Source organism: Eupeodes corollae, chromosome 3 (assembly GCF_945859685.1).
Source record: "Eupeodes corollae chromosome 3, idEupCoro1.1, whole genome shotgun sequence".
Lineage (NCBI taxonomy): Eukaryota > Metazoa > Arthropoda > Insecta > Diptera > Syrphidae > Eupeodes > Eupeodes corollae.
The window spans coordinates 89,927,733-89,941,696 of record NC_079149.1 but is presented as its reverse complement, the minus strand read 5'-3'; the positions used below and the strand labels follow the sequence as shown (position 1 = coordinate 89,941,696).

The 13,964-nt window shown below is 30.7% G+C and overlaps 1 protein-coding gene and 1 long non-coding RNA gene across 4 annotated transcripts in view; one reads left to right on the top strand and one right to left on the bottom strand.

Annotated features, from left to right (window-relative positions):
* The window catches only part of LOC129951502 (uncharacterized), a 227,404-nt gene that overhangs the window by 84,268 nt on the left and 129,172 nt on the right, over positions 1 to 13,964 (bottom strand). The window lies entirely within an intron of this gene.
* Positions 5,806 to 8,080, top strand: LOC129951504 (uncharacterized). Of its 2 annotated transcripts, none has more exons than XR_008782191.1 (3): positions 5,806 to 5,934; positions 6,662 to 6,754; positions 7,990 to 8,080. It is a non-coding gene; the product is annotated as an uncharacterized LOC129951504 (long non-coding RNA). The 2 variants fall into 2 exon arrangements; XR_008782190.1 differs by lacking the exon at positions 5,806 to 5,934 and adding an exon at positions 6,393 to 6,511.

Here is a 13,964-nt window from a genome sequence, read left to right as displayed (position 1 = left end):
GATTTTTGGCTCACCAAAGATCGAATGTGGCATAAACTACTCGTATGATTTTCAAAAACCGTACGATCTTTTACTCTCTGTGTGTGCAAAGGTTTCTTGACACCAAAATGCGGATTTTCAGAGGAAATTCTATTCTGTTGTGCGCTTAACGAATTAGCCAAGATCTTTAAACAGAACTTTTAATATGCAAAGAAAGTGGGAAGCAAAAGTGTTGTACTCTTAGCATATACCAGTAAGAGTTTTTGCACAGTTCTTTGGGATGCACAGCAATCACTTTGGAAATAAATAAATAAATTGGGTGGCGCAAAAATCCGTTTGAGAAAGGGCCTAGTGACTGACAACTTTCAACCATTCCTGTGTGCGAGTACTGTTGTTTGGGATGAAAGGGACCTACAGTCTTAAGCCGAATCCGAACTGCAAATTTGAGAAAGCCCTTTTTATGAGAAGAATTACTCTTGGAGAATTTGTCAATTCCTCGCAAGAGGCAGAACCCGTGAAAAAAAACTTTAGGTGGCATAGGCAGGGATCGAACCCAAGACCTCTCGCATGACAGTCCAACACATTAACTAATGCCGCGGGTATTACACTTTGGAAATAAGAGTTCAATTTTTTCAAGGTTAGATGGTCCAAACTGTTCAACCAAAATGTTGTGAGGAATCAAATCTGCATATAGGGTTGATAGCTAATTTCTTGTTATTTTATTGAATTTAAAGGTTTATAACTTTTTTAACTTCTCATAGGAAGTTATTGTAATCGGCCCGATCCGATTTGAAAACAAAATTTAAATTTATCGACGTTTCAAGGTCCCTAAAGTCGAAATAAATTTTTTTTAGGGAGATGTCTGCGTGTGTATGTACTTTCCCGAAGTTTTTTCGACTTCAAAGAAATGTTGTTATATAGATAATTATGCAGAAGGATGCAGAAATTACTCTTTAAAAAAAATTGCGTTGGTGTTTTATTTTATCATAGTAATTTAACAAAAAAAGTGGAAATTATGGTTTACCCAAAATATGTAACGAACCAATAGCGCTAGTGAGTTAAATAAAGTTTTATATTATATATTATGACGTAATACGAAACTGGTATATTTTTGGAAAAAAAAATCCAACTAACGGTAGCAGCTGGAGATAAGTTGGTTAGGAGCATGCACCAACTTATCTGTAAGATATAGTCGGAAGAAAGCATGCCCGATGAATGGAACCTCAGTATTGTTTGCCCGATCCTTAAAAAGGAGACCCTCTAAACTGCACCAACTAGAGAGGAATCAGTCTACTTAACATCGCCTATGAAATCTTCTCTGCCGTAATATGTGAACGTCTAAAGCCCATCGTCAACAACCTAATAGGTCCTTATCAGTGTGGTTTTAGACCAGGAAAGTCCACAGTTTATCAAATATTCACATTACGGCAGATCCTGGAAAAAACTCAAGAACACCAAATCGACACCCACCATCTTTTCATTGATTTCAAGGCCGCATATGACAGCATCTACAGGGACGAGCTGTATAGAACCATGTCTAGTTTTGGCATCCCTGCCAAACTTGTCCGTTTTGTGCAGGATGACCATGGAAAATTCACGCTGCTCCATAAAGGTTGGAAACAATTTAACAGAACCTTTCGATGTCAAAAAAGGTTTTAGACAAGGTGATGCGCTGTCATGTGATTTTTTTAACATCGTTCTTGAAAGAGCTCACACGTCAACACTATCTTTCAAAAGTCTGTCCAATAACTAGCATATGCTGATGACATTCACTGAAAAAACAAACGTGCATTAATATAAAAAACAGCGTTTATTAACTGCTTATTTATTGTCACAACAAACTTTTTCTTGTCGGAGTGAACGGTTTATTAAAAAAAAATTCAGCGTTTGATAATCGTTTGTTAATACTATTAACAGCCGTTTATTAAATGAAAAATAAAGCACCTAATCACTGTTTATTAAAATTAATAACTCTATTAATTGCCGCAGACATTTTAGTTATCAAAAATAATTGATCGTTTATTGCCACAATAAACAAAATGTTTGAAAGTGAACTGTTAAAGATTATATCTCAACCTTCATCTAATATCACAACCAATTCTTTAATTTACAAATAGTTTATTATTTTTTATAACCTTATTCATTGACAAATACAAATTTGGCAATTAAAAAATAATAAACTGTTTATTGTTGTAATGAACAACATTATTAATAGACGAATTGGAAATTTTTCAAGTAATTTATTATTTTGTAAAACCTTATTCACTGACACAATAAACTTTGGTAATTGGAAAATAGTGAATCATTTATTGTTGCTATGAACAACATTATAAAGAGGCAAATTGTTAAATATTATATCCCAACCTCCAAAAATGAAATTAATTCCTTGAATCAATCAATTATCAAATCATAAAGATAACACTGCACTCAAACTCAGCGGAACTAAACTTCACGATGCCGAAAAACATTATTTGTATGAAATTGTATGAGGAATATCGCTTAACTTCATATCATTTCATACGAATTCTTGTGAATCGCAGAAACGCTGCAGTTAAAATAAGTAAATTGTTCAGTGATGAGTTTTATTTATATTTATAACTCGTTCTATAAGAGCATAATTGATGTCTTTTAATTTGTTTTTAATTCTTTATAGGTAATAATTTTGGCTGAGTACTTTTATATTTTATGTAAGCAGACCATTTTTTGATAAAATCGATCTTAAGGTTAAAGTTTAATAAGAAACATTTGCATTTAATATTAAAAAAAATTGGGTGGCGCAACAGTCCGTTGTGAACCAGGACCTGGTGACTTACAACTCTCAACTATTCCTGTGTGCGAGTACTGTTATCAGGAATGGAAGGGACCTACAATTTTGGGCCGAATCCGAACGGCTAGTTTGAGAAAGCACTTTTTCATGACAAGAATTACTCTTGAAGGAAATGTCAATTACTTGCAAGAGGCAGTACCCGCGAAAATTAATTTTTTTAAATTAAGGTGGCACAGGCAGAGATTGAACCCAAGACCCTTTGCATGACAGTCCAACGCACTAACCATCATGCCACGGGTACTACTCATTTAATAATATATGATAAGGCATCATAAGAGCTTAATTAAATCATAATATAGAGTTTTCTACTTGCAATTAAAGACATTAAAAAAACAAAAACACAAGCCTTCAATTAGTATTTTCATTCATAATTGTTATATTCGATCGTTGGCATCTTTTGGGCTTTCTTACTATTTTGTAAATAATAGTAATGTAAGCTGGGTGTAACTACCATGTCTGTTGTAGATGGCTGTGTTTTTAATTAACCATTGTTATATATAATAAACAATTTATCAAAAATAATAAATCGTTTGTTAAAATTTAACGAAAAATTGTATTTTTTACCCAGATGCAGAGTTCACACTTTTTCCTAAAAATCCTTATAGTCAATATTTAAAATGTAATTGATGGAAATCGTAATATGTCACACCTACAGTATACATGATTCCCAGAAATGTGAACTCAGAGTGTGAGAACAAGAGCAAACATTTTTTGAGACTAATTTTATTTGTGAAATGTCCAACTATAGTGCATTTCTCTCACTCACACCTTTATAAAAAAAAAAAGTTGAATGTCACACATCTCATATCAACTTCAACTTCTACCTTTACCAACTCACATTAACCAGCCAAACCAAACTTATTTCAAGTTAAAACATATACACAAAGGGTCAAAGGAAACTTTGAGCCATTTCAGCACTCTAAAGAAAATGTAATAAGATAGGTTAACCATTGTAAATAAACGAATCTACGGTAGTATTTACAGAACGTAAGAAGGATTTGAATCTTTATAATGCTTTATCTTCTATGACTGCGTGATCGAATAAGTGTCTGATTACACGATTCGTTTTTTGGTTGTTTCATCTTTTGGCAAGCACGAACGTTCATGATTACTTCGTTCGCAAAAATATATAAATGTGTGTTTAAATTGTAAAAAAGAATACGAAAATTTCGTTCAGATTTACAAACATTTGTTTTTTGCAGTATTTGCTGTGTTATTGTGTACAAGCGTGAATTCCTGGCAGCTATCGCTAATTATTTATTAATACTGGTATTTATTTTATATTTCAATCAAGTTATAATAATATTAACAGTAATAATAAAAATAATAACAATAATTATAATAATAATAATAATAATAATAATAATAATAATAATAATAATAATAATAATAATAATAATAATAATAATAATAATAATAATAATAATAATAATAATAATAATAATAAAAATAATAATAATAATAATATAATAATAATAATAATAATAATAATAATAATAATAATAATAATAATAATAATAATAATAATAATAATAATAATAATAATAATAATAATAATAATAATAATAATAATAATAATAATAATAATAATAATAATAATAATAATAATAATGATGATGATGATGATGATGATGATGATAATAATAATAATAATAATAATAATAATAATAATAATAATAATAAAAATAATAATAATAATAATAATAATAATAATAATAATAATAATAATAATAATAATAATAATAATAATAATAATAATAATAATAATAATAATAATAATAATAATAATAATAATAATAATAATAATAATAATAATAATAATAATAATAATAATGATGATGATGATGATGATGATGATGATAATAATAATAATAATAACAAGAGTAATAATAATATTTGTGTAGGTACAGTGTTGTTAAAAATAAGGTAAGACAAAACCAATATACTTGACAGTCATTTTAATTTTTATTAAAATACTCATATCTTAAATGTTCTAAGAATAACTATAGATTTTGATTTTGATTGACCAACTTCTTACATTTTTAAAGTATAATCGATCGCCATCTTTTTATATTTAGTTTTAATCTTACTAATGTGATGACCTATTTTTTTTTTTCAAATAAATGTTGATTTAAGTTTTCCTTTCTCCTATTTTTTTCTTTTGTTCGAGTGAACACGTGGTATAAGTCGGCAATATATTATAGAATAATTAAATACCATATTCATTGATTTTAACTAACCCAATTACTACTATGGTAATAAACAGTTTATTAATTTTCCTGGCGGTTGTTTACAAATTGAACGAAGCGTCTGATAAACATAACGGAGTATAAATAAGAAACATCATGTTAATTCAAATCAATTAACCGTTTATTGCGTTTATAAACCCGTCTATATAAATAAACATCATGTTTATTAATTTTAATAAACCATTAATTAATTATAAAATTCCTAGCTAAAAAATATGAAAATTTCTTTGAAAATTGGCAGTATAAACGGAGCTTAACAATACTTTCAATGTAAGAAGTTTTTTTGCCGAACTGAACGAACAAATAAAGTGCCGCCGAATTTCAACGAGCAACAACCAATAGAATACAAATCATTTACAAAAAGAAGCCCACACGAAAAAGTGGTTTATAGTTAAAGTGAACATTAAAAAAAGTGGAGTGAAGATATTAAAAAAATATTAGTGCATCATCTAACAATTATATTAGTTAATCAGGTGAGTTATTTTTTAATTGTTATTATTAGATATTATTATTAGTTATTATTATTATAATTGTGAATCCCCTTTCTGCAACGCGCAACACCAACAAAATGGTTTCTCCATCTGTTGAATGCATACCGACATGAGCGACTCGGCGTTTAACTACACAAATTTTCTTTTAATTCCCATCTCATTTCTTGAATATTTTTTCAACTAAGTACCACAGTAATTTATCTATTTATATCCATAAAATTTCACACTTTTGTACGTTCGCGACGTTTTCGTCGTCCATAGCTCAAGAAACAGAAGAGATATCGACTTCAAATTAATTTTAAAAATACAGATAATAATGCAGAATGATGCAGAAAGGGTTCTCAAGAAAATTGCGTGAGTGATTTTTTACCATAGCAGTTTAAAAAAGGTGAACATTTTGGTAACTCCTACATATCTCACGAACTAATAACGCTAGAGACTTGAAATAAATTGTGTATTATATATTTTAACGTTATACCAAACAAGTACATACATACATATATTTTTGGGAAAAAATCCAATCAACTGTTTTTTTATAAATCAAAAAAAGTGAAATAAAAATTTTGTCACCTCGAAAATTTTACGAATAAAAATGATTTCATCACCAAAACAATTTTGTGCAACAAAGATTAACGTTTTCAACATCTGGTAAAATTTTTATAAAAATCTAATTGAGATTTTTTTTAAATAAAAACTTAAACAAAAATTAGCAAAAGTTGGTAAACATTTTTTTCGACGTAAATATCTTTTCAATACTTTGAGATATTTACTTAAAACAACTTTAATCCTTTAAAAAATACTGTTTCCAACATGCTTTAAAATTTTGACAAAAATCGAATTGACAGTTTTTGTACAAAAAATAAAAACCTAAACAAAAATTATGAAAAGTTGGTAAAAATTGTTTTTCGACGTAAATATCTTTTCAAAACTTTGAAGTATTGCCTTCAAACTAATTTTATCTTATAGTAAATATTGTTTTCAACATTCTATAACATTTTAATAAAAATCGAATAGACAATTTTCTTACAAAAAATAAAAACCTAAACCAAAATTAACATAAGTTGTTAAAAATTTTAATGATAAAGCTGACTAAAAAATCTTTCACAAATTTACAGATTGTATTTATTAGAAACTGGCGACTGTTGATGGTTTATATATCCATACAAACATTACTGGGAAAACATTGAAGAAGAAAATTATCTTAAAATGTAAGTTATTCGTATTTTTTTAGCAACTAAAATTTTTGATTTCTGTCATGTTTAATGATGGAAGACAGTAGACAGTTTAAAACTTATTCAGTAGTTAAAAAAAACAGCAAAAGTTTAAATCATTTTGAACAATAATATTTAAAAATTTGTTCGAAAAAGTATTTCAATTTACTTGAATTTGTTCTTCATTTCTTTTCTTACTTTTAGCTGAATTGGTATCAACATTATTACCATGCGAAGTGTCTATAATTACATTGAAAAGTTTATAATTCGTTAAACTTAATTACCTAGTATTTACACATCTACAATATTCATATTGCATATTAAATTTATATAATTAAGTACTATCACTAAAATATTTTATGTTAAAATAAGAGCTAGCAGATAAAAATAGACTAATTTAGCGATAATGATTTGCTTTGTTTGTAAGGAAAAGATTGCCTCTGTAAAGATGTTTATAGACAACCTAAAAATGGTGCACGATCTGAGCACTTATATAACTTAACTGTATACAACGTTAACTGTATAAGCTTTATATCTCATATGAGCCCCCCCCTTCTGGATCGTCAATTGGTCAAAAGTTAGAGAGTTTGTGCTGTGTTTTTGTAATAGGGCTATATTCGATACATATTATGTTCTTGGTCCAATCTTTAGTCAAAAGTAGTACTTTTAGCAACCAAGTTTAAGAAAGTAAAATACAAATGTTATTTTCATGTACAAAAAATAAATCATTCAAAATATAATCCATTGCAATACGATTAGTTTTGAATTGAAGGGAATTAATACGAAAAAGCAATCAAATTATCTCCCAGGGGGGTCATGACCCCTACGACCACCCACCCCTGGATCCGCCATTGATAACAACGGTATAAAAGTAAATTGTTATCTGAGCAAGATATAAAATAAATAAATTTTATTAGATACCGGATACAGTATTAATGTACATACGTAGTTTAATTTGTATTGAATTATTGATATAACAATACCTACTGCTTTTTTGAGAGCAATAGATATTTGTTAAATTTGTTTATCTTTTTAATCTTCATTACCCAATCGCTTGTTCCTCATTTCAGGGTTTCATCGAAACACAGTATTTCAAAAAATGTATGTCAAGACTAATGTTGCTTTAGCAAATACTCGCAAAACAATTTTGTTAAATTATAATATAGAAACTCATTTCTTTATTAATCGATGATATGAAAAATGTTTTAAATAAAATTGTTTATATTTCTCAGATTGTCAAGATGCAGCTTTACTCTGGGCCCTACATGGGTATTTTGTGCCTTTCCAAAAAGTTGTGAGGAAAGACAACGAGGGAAAAAAAAAATGCACACGAGATTTACCATCAAGGACTCACAGAATTTGTTTGTTTGGGTCGGTGCTTGATTTACTTGATAATAAATGAACTTAATTGCAATAAATAAAAATTGTAAAATTAAATTAACTAGATCTTTTTTATTAGTTCGAAATTCTTTATTTTCAGAATTTTTATAATTTTCAGCATAGATTTCGATAGTGAGGTCCAGGATGAAGTGACTCATTGGCGCTGTAAACAGGTTTGTAACTGGAAGTTGGAAACTTTTTTTTAAAAATATTAATATGAATGTTTTCTTTTATACGTTTTAGATCAATATTTGCTGGACTTACATGACTGAAAAAGTTTCATCATTTTTGTCATTACTTTACTATGTTTTGTCAAAAAATACGCTTTTGACGATAAATGGTAAAAGTATGGCAAAAGTAATAAGCTTTTGCAGTCATGTAAATCCTCCTGAAAAAAGGATTTATTTTAATAATCCTGTTTGTGAATTTAACAAATGGGTTTAATAAACGCAATAAACAAATTTATTGAAATCAATAAATTTTGTTTATTGCGGTTATAAACTTATTTGTTAATATTATAAACAGGTTTAATAAATAAATTATTTATATTAATAAAAGCGTTTATTAAAATCAATAAACTTTGTTCATAAAGGCAATAAACGAGTTTATTAATATTATAAACTGAAATAATAAACGGTTGTTTATATTTATGAACGCATTTATTAAAATTAATAAATTCTGTTAATTGGGGTTATAAACAGGTTTATTATTATTATAAACGGAAATAATAAACGGTTGTTTATATTTATAAACGCATTTATTAAAATTAATAAACTGTGTTAATTAAGGCTATAAACTGGTTTATTAATACTCTAAACGGAAATAATTAACGGTTGTATATATTTATAAACGCATTTATTAAAATTAATAAACTCTGTTCATTAAGGCTATAAACGGGTTAATTAATATTATAAATGGAAATATAAACGGTTATTTATTTTTATTAATGGATTTATTAAAATCAATAAACTCAGTTTATTGTGGTAATAAACGAAAATTTTAAATTGTTTGTAAAATTTTAAGCCGGAAATGGAGAATAATAAACGATAATTCACTGACACAATTAATGTGTTTATTGGACAAATTCCATCACTATATTCATTGTCTCAACGAACTTTTTAATTATATTTACGTACCTTTTTGGTTCAGTGTTGACATAATCGGAAGAACTCAGCGTGATGTCAATGGGGTTTTTGTGAGTGTTGAGGCAGAGACGGTAAAAATGGGTTTAACGGTTAATGAGGGCAAAACAAAGTACATGCTGTCGTCTAGAAAGGACATACAACACCGAGGTTTTGGTCAAAACGTCACAATCAACAGACGTAACTTTGAGGTAGTCAAGAATGAAAGCACCTTGGGTCGCTTCGAGAGAAAAGATCTTCGTGTGATCTACGGTCCCGTATGCATCGAAGGGGAGTGGAGGAGAAGATGGAACGACGAACTGTACGGGCTGTACAGCGACGTAGACTTAGCCAGAAGAGTAAAGTCCAACGACTAAGATGGCTGGGTCACGTAGAGCGCATGGAAACCAATGCTCCGGCCCGGAAAGTCTTCGAATCCGCACCCACAGGACAGCGCAGTAGAGGAAGACCGCGGATCAAGTGGTGCGCACAAGTATAAGGTTACCTCACCCAACTTGGAGCCCGAAACTGGAGACATCTAGCTAGGGACCGAGCTAGATGGAGAAGTTTGTTGGGTGAGGCCCTAGTTCACACACGACTGTAGCGCCACCTTAAGTAAGTAAGTAAACAAAAAATCAATTTTTACTAACTTTTGTTAATTTTTTTTTAGGTTTTTAATTTTTTGTAAAAAAAACTGGTAATGCGATTTTTCTCAAAATTTAAATGAATGTTGACAACAATAATTTTTAAATGTCTAAAAGTTTTGAAAAGTTATTTCAGTCAAAAATCAATTTTTATTTACTTTTCTTGAATTTTTGTTTGGTTTTTATTTTTTGTAAGAAAACTATCAAGGGCTCTGCACAAAATTTTATGTGAACGAAAAGGTAAAAAAAACCTCCCAAGGGTACAAGACACGAATTAAAGCTGCTGGAGCTGACAACAACGCTGCCGAACTATTTAAAGCAGCAGGCGACGACTTGGTAGGGAGCATACACCAACTCATCTGGAAAACATGGTCAGAAGAAAGCATGCCCGAATGCCCGATGAGTGGAATCTCAGCATAGTTTGCCCGAAAAATAAAAAAAGAGATCCTCTAAATTGCGACAACTTGAGAGGCATCTGTCTCCTTAACATTGCATTAAGGATCCGTTCTGCCGTATTATGTGAACGTCTGAAGCCATTCGTCAACAACCTGATTGGTCCTTATCAGTGTGGCTTCAGACCAGGAAAGTCCACTATCGACCAAATATTCACAGTACGGCAGATCTTGGAATAAGCCCTGGAGCTTCAAATTGATGCCCACCATCTCTTTATCGTTTTTTAAGCCGCTTATGACACCATCCATAGGGAAAATCTCTACAGAGTAATGTCTAGTTTTGGCATCCCTGTCAAACTTATCCGTTTGTGCAGAATGACGATGGAGAATGCACGCTGCTCTATCAACGTCGGAAAAGATCTCACCGATGCATTTGATGTCAAAAAAGGTTTTAGACAAGGTTTAGGATTCACTGTCATGCTACTGCTTCAACATCGTTCTGGAAAGAATTGTGCAAAACTCAACCGTCAACACTGGAGACACAATCTTTCAAAGGTCCGTCCAATTACTCGAATACGCAGATGATATTGACATAATTGGAAGATCAAAGCGTGATGTCAGTGGAGCGTTTCTGAGCATTGCGACGGAAGCAAAAAAGATGGGTTTGGACTAAACGTCACCATGGACAGCTATGACTTCGAGGTAGGTAAGGACTTTGTCTACTTAGGCACCGCTATAAACACAGACAGCGACACCAGCGCTGAAATCAAGCGAAGATTAACTCATGCAAATCGCTGCTTCTTTGGACTTAGAAGCCAATCTCTAGAGCATTTAAAATCACCATCTATAAGACACACATCATCCTGGTTCTAATTTATAACGCTAAGGCCTGGACCCTGTCAAAGAAAGATGAGAGCGTCTTAGAATGCTTCGAGAGAAAAATTCTTCGAGAGATTTTTGGACCCATATGCACATATGGAGAACGGAGGAGAAGATATATCGACGAACTGTACAGGCTGTACAGCGAATCTGACCTAGTTAACAGAATTATATTCCAACGGCTTAGATGGCTAGGTCATGTAGAGCGGATGGACATCAACGCTCCAGCCTGGAAGGTCTTTCCGAGGGACGGTGCAGTATAGAGGAAGACAGTGACTCAGGGTTCACCCACCCTCAACCAACTTGGCGTGCGAAACTGAAGACAGCTATCTAGGGACACCCCGGACTGTACCGCAACCTTAAGTAAGTAAGTAAGAAAACTGTCAATTCGATTTTTCTCCTAATTTTAACGAATGTTGGAAACTTTATTTCTTATAAGATAAAATAAGATGGAGGACATAATCTCAAATTTTTGAAAAGATATTTTTAGTCGAAAAGCAATTTTTACCAACTTTGAGTAATTTTTTTTTAGATTTTTCTTTTTTATAAGAAAACTGTCAATTCGCTTTTGCTCACAATTTTACCAGATATTGAAAACGATAATTTTCGTTGCACAAAATTGTTTTTAAGAAAAAATATTTGATTATTCATACAATTTTCGAGGTAAGAACATTTTTTTTAAGTGTTTTTGATTTATAAAAAAAAAAAACGTTACTTGGATTTTTTTTCAAAAAAAAATTTGTTTTGTATCACGTTACAACATTTTATATAAAATTTAATTCAAATTTCAAGTTTAGGTTTAACCAAAATGTTCACCTTTTTTTAAATTTCTATATTAAAAAAAAACACCCAATCAATTCTTTTGAGACTCCTTTCTACATCTTTCTTACTTATTATCTGTACAACAACATTTATTTTAAGTCGATATCTCTACTGGTTCTTGAGCTTTCTACACACGCACGACCATACATCTTCCTAAAAACCTTTCATTTAGACTCTGAGAACCTTGAAACGTCGAGAAATGTCAAATTTTCAATTCGACAAATCGGACCAATTACAATAATTAATATAATAAATATTTTTAAACTTAAACTGAACAATTTTAAATGTTAACATTAATTTAAAAAAAAAACGCTTTGAAGGTTTTCAGATAAGAATTTTCAAAAATTAACTAAGGGTTTGTTTTGAAAAATCAAATATCATTTAAAATCCTGCAAACAAACTTAGTTTTGCAGATAATTTGAAAATGTCAAAAATTCAACAGTCTACAAAAATAACTTTTAATTTTACTGCATACAAATTCATATACTCCGCAGTACCAATATGTTTATACAGTGTCAAAGATATCAAATTTTACAAACGAATAATTCAAAATGTAATTTTTGAAAATTACTTTTCTGATGGTATTTTGGATTCCATTCAATTCAGGTCAAATATAAATCATAAACGCACGTCGTCGTCACATCGTCGTCGGTATCTTTCTCCATAACTATGAATATTATATATTTTATTATTGTCTTTTTGTCCTTATAAAACAAAACAAATAACCCAATCTCTTCTTCAATTGGACTAAGGGAAAATAGTATACCTATGTATGGAGGTGTGTATTGTAATGTATAAGTATACCTTTAGCTTTCTGATTTTGAACAAAACTGCCACCAACAGAAAACTTCAACATTGCCGTAGGTGGTAATCATTGCGCCAGGAGGCGGGGCTGGCAGAACCAAAGTTTGGTGTTTACGAAGTGTATTTTATTGCCCAGCGCACTATTTTCGGTGTGAATGGTATATGGTGGCAGGATTAAGATTATACCTATAGATAGTAAATCACTGTCAAGCCAAAGGCTAATAATGTTTCGTCCTTCGTTATACGGAAACAATAGAAATAGAGTAAAAGATTGGCAGGTAGTGTTTTAAATATATATAAGTTATCCTACATCGAAAATTTAATGAAAAATTCATAGTAAAAGGATTAATCCGTCTTATTGATTTTGGAACTTTGAGAAATTAAAAAGAAAAAAAACATGACTTATTAAAATCTAGGCAAAAATAACAGTTTCAATGATTATTTTATATAAACTAAGGTTTGACAGTCTGGAATTTCAAATTGGGTTGACATTTCTGTTGGGTAAGATTTGGCAATTCAGAATACATTGCTTAACGCGAATTATGAAAATGTATCTAATCATAGATCACTTCGTCCATAGTACCTGTATAGAATTGTCATGCCAGAGGTCTTGGGTTCAATCGCTGTACCACCCAAAAGTTCTTTCACGAGTATCTTACGAGGGATTGGCAAATCCTCCAAGAGTAACTCGTAAAAAGGACTGGTTGAGAGTTGTAAGTCACTAAGTAACTCTACCGACTGTTGGGTCCATTTTATGGGGTTTTGTGTGGTTCACACATAGATTCATCGGCCTTTGTTTCTTTCGAAATGTAGAACTAGCTGCGTTATCTAATATTTCCCGAAATATAAACCTTACCTCCCAGACTACAATATATCTTCTAGAACCGAGAAATACTCGTATACTTTGTGTCAACAACATCAACAAATCCACAGAGATGAAGTCTCATTTGAAATTCTGAACAGAGAAGGTGGTCCCATTACCCAAGACTCCCAAGCCTTCCAAGCCAAACCAAACACACCCTCCAGACAGCTACTCTGAATGATATAGCGCGCGAGACACTAGCTATAGACATGAGAAGGATATCTCCTGAGGATTCTGAAATACTAGCTTAATATCCATCCTCACACTGGACCCTTAGAGATAGTGCTTATAACTTATATACAC